Here is an 8,502-nt window from a genome sequence, read left to right on the forward strand (position 1 = left end):
CAATTACTATAGCGATAATAATTCTACTAAATCTATACTTTTACATATGCCTAATTTACTCTATTTCAATAACAATATTTCCTACATCCATCAACATAAAAATAGAATGACAGTTTGAAAACATAAAACCCATACTGTTCCTTCCTCCATTTATTATTTTTTCCACTCTCCTACATATAACCCTGTCACTATTAATCACAAGCAAGAGCCTTGAAAGCTCTCAAGAAGAAATTATACTTAATTTCTGTATCAATTCTATGGACTGCAAAACTTTACTCTGCATCAGTTGAACGTAAATCAACTACTTTCATTAAACCAAGCCCTTCTTAGATGGATGGGACTTTAACCCACAAAAATTTAGTTAGCAGGCAAATAACTTATCGATGGGCTTCAATCTACTTCTCCTGCCATAAGAAAAAAAAAGCAGGAGAAGCCCCAACAGGATTGAAGCTGCTCCTTTGAATTTGCAATTCAATATGATAGTATCTCCTCAGGACTGGTAAAAAGAGGCCTACTCCCCTGTCTTTAGATTTACAGTCTAATGCTTCCTCAGCCATTTTACCTTTTTCTACCTATACTCGTCAACTGCTGATTATTTTCAACTAATCATAAAGATATCGGAACATTACATCTATTATTCAGTGCATGAGCAGGAATAGCAGGCACAGCCCTAAACCTCCTAATTCTAACAGAATTAGGCCAGCTAGCAACCATACTAGGAGACGACCATATCTATAATGTTATTGTCACCACTTACACATTTATTGTAATTTTCTTCATAGTAATACCAATCATGATCGGAGGCTTTGGCAACTGACTTGTCCCCCTAATAATTGGTGCCCCTGATATAGCATTCCCTCAAATAAATAACAGAAGCTTCTGGCTTCTCCCCACATCCCTTCTACTCCCACCTGCATCCTTAATACTAGAAGCCGGTGCTGGAACCGGCTGAACAATCTATCCATCCTCCCCTAGCAGGAAGCCTGGCACACGCAGGAGCCTCTGTAGATTTAACTATCTTCTCACTCCATCTAGCAGGTATTTTTTCTATCCTAGGAACCATAAATTTTATTACCACAATTATTAATACAAAACTTCCAGCCATAACCCAATACCAAACACCCCTTTTTGTCTGATCCATCCTTATTACAGCAGTTCTTCTACTTCCTTCTCTCCCTGTTCCAACCACTGATGTTACTATATTGCTAACAGACCATAACCTTAATACTACCTTTTTTGATCCTGCTGGTGGAGGTGACCCTATTCTATACCAACATTTATTTTGATTCTTTGGGCACTCCGAAGCTAAATCCTATCCTACCAGGTTTTGGAATGACTTCTCATATCGTAACATACTACTCCAGCAAAAAAGAATCATTTGGATATAGGTATAGTATGAGCCATAATATCAGTTGGTTTCCTAGGCTTCATCGTATGGGGTCACCGCATATTTACAGTAGAAATAGATATAGATACACGAGCATACTTTTCCTCCACCATTATAAGTATCATTATCCCTGCTGGAGTAAAAGTCTTTAGCTGATTGGCCACATCACACAGCAGCAACATTAAATGATCTCCCGCAATACTCTGAGCTCTAGGCTTCATCTTTCTCATCACAGTAGGTGGCTTAACAGGAACTGTATTAGCCAATTCACTATTAGACATTATTTTACATGACACACATTACATATTTTCCCATTTCCACTATGTCCTATCAACAGGGGCAGTGTTTGCCATTATAGCAGGCTTTATCCACTGGTTGGTTCCCTCTATTTTCGGGCTACACACTTAACCAAACCTATGCTAAAAATCACTTCACCATTATATTTGCAGGTGTAAACTTAACTTTCTTCCCACAACATTTTCTCCGCCTACCTGGAATGCCTGGATGATACTCCAACTACCCTGATGCACCACTGCATGAGATATTATTTCATCTACAGACTCATTCATCTCATTAACTGCAGAGGTACTGATAGCCTTCACAGTCTGAGAAGTCTCTTTCCCAAAATGAAAGTTTTTCCCATTGAACAATTAAATAATATCTTAGAATGACTTTATAGCTGTCCGCCTTTTTATTACACATTCAAAGAGTCAGCCTATGTAAAATCTTAAATGAAAAAGAAGGGACTCAAATCTCCAGAAACTGGTTTCAAACCATTCCCATAAACCCTACAACTCTTTCAAGAAGACATTAATAAAATAATTACATTGCTTTGTCAAAGTTAAATTATAGAGCAAACTCTATATATCTTAATGGCCCACCCAGCCCAGCAAGGACTCCAAAATGCCACATCCCCTATTATAGAAGAACAAATTGTTTTCCATTTGTGCCACCCTACCCTGGTACATGGTTCTGGCCCTAATCCCATATATGGCCCTGTCTACTAGCCTGGCCCTAGCCCTGTTGCTGGTCCTGCCATGGCCCTTGCCCTGCTCTAGCTTTGCCTTGATCCTGACATTGCCCTTCCCTGGTCCTGGTCCCAGTCTTGTCTCCGCCCCTGCATTTCTCTGGCACTGGTCTGGACCCTGGCCCTGAACTGGACCTGCCTCTGCACTGGACCTGCCCTGCCTTTGTCCTGCCTTTGCTCTGTGCTATCCTGGACTGGCTCTGCCTTGTGCCAGTGCTGACCTGGCCCTGCCTTGTTCTGGTCCTCCCATTGCCCTCCCCAACCCTATCCTGGCCCTGAGCCCTCCCTAGCCAGGCCCAAGCACTGTATTGGATCAAACCTGATTCAGCCCAGGACATTCCCTGACCCTGCCTCAGCCCTTGCACTCGGCTCAGTGTCACTCAGTCCTGGCACTACCTGGTCCTGCCTTGGCACTTTCCCTGCCATCTCTATGGCCTGGCCCTGGTCATGCCCAGCCCTGGCACAGCCCTGGTCCTGATCGCGCCATATTCCTGGTCCTGACCCGCCATGGCTCTTCCCTCCATGTCCTGGTCTTGACCTCACACTGCACTGGCCTTGAACTGGTCCTGAGCTACCCTAGCTCTGCCTTGCCCTGGTGCTTCCCTGGACTGACACCTGACCTATGCTGTCCATTACACGACCGTGGGCCTGCCCTGCCCTCCTCTTCCCTGGCCCTGCCATGCGCTGGGCCCAGTGCTTCCCTGGCCCTGTTCCTAGCCCTGCACCTGCTATGCCTCTGCCCTGCTGTTGGCTATGCCCCGTGCTACCTTAGTCATGCTCTGTCCTAGCCCTACCCTACCCTGGCCAAGCCTTTGACTTTTCCTAGTCCTGGTTCTGCACTGGCTGTGAACTCTCACTAGCCCCACCTTGGCCTGGCACTACACTGGCCCTGGCAATGTCCTGGCCCTACACTGGGCATACACTGACATGGGACCCACCCTAGGCCTGCCTTTGCCCTGGCCTCTCCTTGGCCCTGCATTGTCCCTGGACCTGTTTTGGCTGTGGCACAGTGCTCACCCTGCCCTGTCCATGTCATAGACCTGACCATGCTCGGCCCTGGCACTACCATGTCCTGGTTCTTCCCTGGACCTGTGTTATCCTAGTCCTGCCTCGCCCCTGACCTGCAATGTCCCTCCCTACCCTGGTCTTGCCCTGTCCTGGCACTCCCTTTCGTCTGCCCTGGCTCTAGTTCTGACCTAATCCTGCCTTTGACTTGGCCACTCCCTGGCCCTGCCTTTTCCCTGGCCCTTCTCTGGACTTGCTCTTGTCCTTACCCTTGCCCTGGCCCCTTTCTGGCCCTGCCTTATTGTGGAACCTTCAATGTTCCTGCACTGCCATCCCCTGGCCCTGTGCTTACTCTACACTGGCCCTGTCCTGCCTTGGCTCTCAGCTACCCTACCACTACCCTTCCCTGGTCCTGTACTGGCCATGCCATGTCCCTGCCCTTACCCTGAGTCTGCCCTGATCCTGGGTCTGCTCCTGGAATTGGTCTTGTCATGTCCTTGGACCATGACCTTACCCCTGGTTTTTCCCTGGCCATGACCCAGCCCCAGTCCTGTCCTGTCTCTGGCCTTGCCCGGTTCTGGTCCTGCTATTCCCCAGCCTAGACTGGGCACTGCAGTAACCACTACTCTGACCCTGACCTGCCCTACACTTCCCATGTCAGGGTCCTTTCCTCGGCCTGGTCCTGACATGGACATGGCCCTTACCCTGCCACTCATCTTGCCATAGCCCTGACCCTTACTTGGCCCTGATTCTGTCCTGGCTCTGGCCCTGGCACTTCCTTGGCCTTGGCCCTGCCAAGGCCCCTAGCTACCCTTGCCTTTCCATGGCCCTCTGCTTTGCTGGCCCTGCCATTCCCTGGCCCTGTCTCTGACCTGGCCATGCTCTGAGCATGCCCTTGGCATTCAGTCTGGTCTGCAGTGTCCTGCCCTGGGCCAGCCTACTGTTACCTGCTCTAACCCAGCCCTGTCCTGGCCCATCCCTAGCCCTGCCCTTATCAAAGCCTTGACCCTGAACCTGCTCTTGCCCTTCCCTTGCTCTTCTTTGTCCTGGCCTTGCCCTCACCCTGCATTCCTGCACTGGCCCTCTCTAACTTCACATGGCCTTGGCCCCACCTTCTCAATGGCCTTGCCCTGGCCCTTGCCCTATTCTATCATCCTATATCTTGGCACGGTACTGGTCCCACCATAACCTGGCACATTGCTTACCCTGGCCCCTTTCCTAGTCATGCCCCTGTTATGGCCCTACCCTGCTTTGGGCCATGCCCTGTGCTATCCTAACTCTGTAGTGCACTGTCCGTGGCCCAAACCTGGCCTTCTCCTGCCCTGTCCCTATCTTTCCTTTGTCCTGGTTTTGGTTTTGCCCGGGTCCTGCCCTTGCTCTGGACCTTCCCTGCTCCTGCCTTCTCCATGGCCCTGCCCTTGCATTGGCCCTGTCCCTGGACCAGTCTTGGCCCCCTCTTTTCCCTGGCCCTTCTCTGGCCTTGTCCTTGCCTTGGCCCCTTTCTGGCCCTGCCTTGTTGTGCGACCTGCTCTGTCCATGGCAAGGGCATGGACCTTGGCCGTGCATTGATCCTGGCCTGGCCCTGTGCTATCTCAGTTCTGTCTTGGTCTTGATCTTGCCCCATTCCTGGTCTTGCGCTTTTCCCCTGACCCTGTCTGCCTTGCCTCACTCTGTCCCTAGCCAAGAGCTGGCCCCAGCCCTGACCTTTGACTGCCACTGCCCTTGCTCCTGATCATGGTCCTGCCCCAGCCATGTCCTAGACCTGGCCATGGATCTGCCGCTGCCCTGGCCCCTTGCACAAGCCCTGGAACTGAACCTTCCTTGCTTAAGTCCTTACCTGACTCTAGCCTGGCCCCAACACTGTCCTGGGTCTGATTTGCCTGGGCCCTACCATGGTACACTGCTCTGGCCTTAGCCCTGACACTGGCACTATCACTGTCCTGGCCCTAGCCCTGCTGTGGCTTAATTTGGTCGTGACATTGCCCTTTCCTGGTCCTGGTCCTGGCCCTGGCCCTGGCCTTGTCCTGCCCCAGTGCTTCTCTCATCCTGGTCTGGACCCTAGCCCTGCACTGGAACTGCCCTGTCTTTGCCCTGTACTATCCTGGCCTGTGTCTGCTCTGTGCTGGTGCTCACCTGGCCCTGCCATGACGTGGTATCCATCGTGTTACCCAACCCTGCCCTGGGTTTGTCATGGTCTTTCCATGTCCCTGACCCCTCCCTGATCCCACCCTAGCCCTGTCCTGGATCTAACCCTTACTTAGCCCTGGACCTTCCCTGGCCCTTCCTAAGCCTTTGCACTCAGGGCTCCATGTCACTCAGCCCTAGCACAACGTGGAACGACCATGGCACTTGCCCCACTTGTCCTGTCATAGCCCTGACCCTGAATTGGCCCTGTACTGGCCCCACCATACCCTCTCTTGCCCTGCCCTAGCATAGCCCTGGACCTTGCCCTTGTCCTGCCATATTCGAGGTGCTGTCCCTACCCTTGTCCTGGTACTGACCTACCATGGCCCTGCCCTTCTGTGCCCTAGCCTTGCCCTCACCCTGCATTGTTCTTGCACTGTTCCTGCTCTACCCTGGTGCTGCCTTGGTTCAGGCTCTGCCTTCTCTGGGCCTGGACATGTCTGGCCTTGCCCTGTCCCTGCCCTGGGACTACTCTGTCCATCTCATGACCCTGTCACTGCTGTGCCCTCATCTGCTCTGGAGCTGCCATACCCTGGGCCCAGTGCTTGCCCAAGCCCTGCTCCTAGACCTACCCCTGCTATGGTCCTGCCCTGCCTTTGGCCAGACCCTGTGCTACCTTAGTCCTGCTCTGCTCTGACCCTACTCTGGCCATACCTTGCCCTGGACCAGACTTTACACTATACCGGTCCTGGTTCTACCCTAAACCTGCCCTTTCTCTGGACCCTCCCTAACACTGCCCTTGATCTGGCCCTATCCCTGAAACAACATGGCCTGACCCTACACTGGCCATGGAAACGTCCTGGCCATGCACCAGGCATGTAATGGCACTTGTCCCACCCTATACCTGCCTTTTCTCTGACCCCTCCTTGGTCCTGCATTGTCCCAGGACCTGTCCTGGCTATAGCACGGCACTGACCCTGCCCTGTTCATGCCAAAGACCTAACCCTTCTCTGCCATATCCTGGTTCTGCCTTGACCCAGCCCTTCTCCAGCAATCCCGTGGCTGTGACATCACTGTCCTGCATCGGCCCTGAACTTACCCTGGCCCTACCCTGGACTTCCATGACCCTCCCTACTCTAGTCTTGCCCTGCCTTTTCGTCTGCCCTGGTGCTGTCCTTACCTTAGACCATACGTGGCTGTGCTTTTTCACTAGACTTTCTCTGGTCTTGCCCTTGCCCTGGCCCCTCTCTGGCCCTGCCTTGCTGTAAGCCATGGTCTGTTCATGTTCTGGCCTTGCTCTTCCCTCTCCATACCCTGCCATCACCTGGTCCTGTCCTTGCTCTACACTGGCTGTGCTCCGTCATAGTCCTAACCTTGCCCTGGCCCAAACCCATGACCCTGCCATGTCCTTGCCCTGATCCCTGGTTCTACCTTGTTTCTGGTACTTCCCTGGCCTTGTTCCTGTCATAACCCTGGCCCTACCTACCTTTATCCAGGCCCTAACACTGTCTGCCCTGGCCTGGATGGGCTCTAACCTGCCTTGCCCTGCCATCTTCCTGCCCTGGTCCAGCCTGGCCCTTCCCTTGATTTTCATTGCACTGGCCTTTCCCTCACCCTGCACTGACCCTGAACTGGCCCTGCCTTGGCCCTGCCTTGGTAGTAGCCCTGCCTTCTCCCTAGCCTTCAGCTGGTCTTGGCCCTGACCTGGACCTACCATGTACATAACATGCCCCTTGCCCTGTCCTGTCCTCTTCTGTTCTTGCCTTTAACTAGCCCCACCATACTCTTGCCCAGTGCTTGCCCTGGCCCTGTTCCTAGTCCTACCCCGGCTATGGCCCTGTCCTGATTCTGACCATACCGTGTGCTATAGTATCCCTGCCCTGGCCCTGACCTGTCCTTGCCCTGCCTTTGCTTTGCCCTGGTTCTTGTTCTGCCTTGGCTCAGCCCTTAATCTGTCCCTGTCCCTGGCCCTGCATTGGTCCTGAACTGGCCCTGGTCCTGCAATATGCCAGTCCCTCCATGGCCCTGACCTCACCCTGAACCTAGACTTGACCCTTTTCCCTGGCCCTGCCCAGCCATTATCCTCTCCCTAGCTCAGACCTGGTCAAGCAGCCACCTTGACCCACCACTGTCCCTGCTCCTGACCCTCATCCTGCCATGACCCTGCTGTTGCCCAGGCCCTGGCATGGACCCTGGTGCTGACGTTTCCCTTGATTAAGGTCCTGACTCTGCCCCGGCCCTGGCTCTGACCCTGTCCTGGCTCTGATTTGCTGGGCCCTGCCCGAGTACGCTGTCCTGGTCCTAGCCCTGACCCTGGCCCCATCACTGTCCTGGCCCTAGCTCTGGCTGGTCCTACCACAACCCTGGACGTGGCCCTGCTCTGTCTTTGCCTTGGTCCTGACATTTCTCTTTCCTGGTTCTGGTCCCAGCGCTGTCGTGGAGCTTCTCTGGCCCTGATCTGGACCCTGCCCCTGCATTGGAGCTGCCCTGCCTTAAATCTATGCTATCCTAGCCTGGCCCTGACCTATGGTGGTGCTTACCTGGCTTTGCCATGTCTCGATCCTCCCGTTACCCTGCCCAACTCTGCCCTGGTTGTGTACTGGCCTGGTCCAGGCTCTGACCCCTCCCTGGTCCTGCCCTGACCCTGTCTTGGATCTAACCCTGACTCAGATCTGAACCTTCCCTGACCCTGCCTCAGCCCTTGCATTTAGGGCTCAGTGTCACTTAGTCCTGGCACTACCTACCTCTGCCCACTCTATGGCTTGGCTCTGGTCCTACCTTGCCCTTGCCCTGCCCTGTCACAATCCTAGCTGTGGCCCTACCCTTGACCTGGTCCTAGTCCTGCTCCTGCTCTGACCCTCCCTGCTTTTATCCATGCCATGTGCTCTGCTGTGCCCTGACCCTATGCTGGCAATAACCTGCCCTGGCATTGCCTTTGCCTTGTTGTAGTACTGGTTCT

At 53.2% G+C, this 8,502-nt stretch overlaps 1 long non-coding RNA gene across 1 annotated transcript; it reads right to left on the reverse strand.

The window, feature by feature from the left end:
- Positions 1-463: 463 nt before the first annotated feature.
- Positions 464-7,269, reverse strand: LOC116544832. The gene is made up of 3 exons (XR_004266056.1): positions 7,258-7,269; positions 3,349-3,353; positions 464-562 (listed from the first exon to the last, which is right to left on the reverse strand). It is a non-coding gene; the product is annotated as an uncharacterized LOC116544832 (long non-coding RNA).
- Between the last annotated feature and the right edge of the window lie 1,233 nt (positions 7,270-8,502).

This window comes from Sapajus apella, unplaced genomic scaffold (assembly GCF_009761245.1).
Source record: "Sapajus apella isolate SASKATOON/1434 unplaced genomic scaffold, GSC_monkey_1.0 scaffold232, whole genome shotgun sequence".
Taxonomy (NCBI): domain Eukaryota; kingdom Metazoa; phylum Chordata; class Mammalia; order Primates; family Cebidae; genus Sapajus; species Sapajus apella.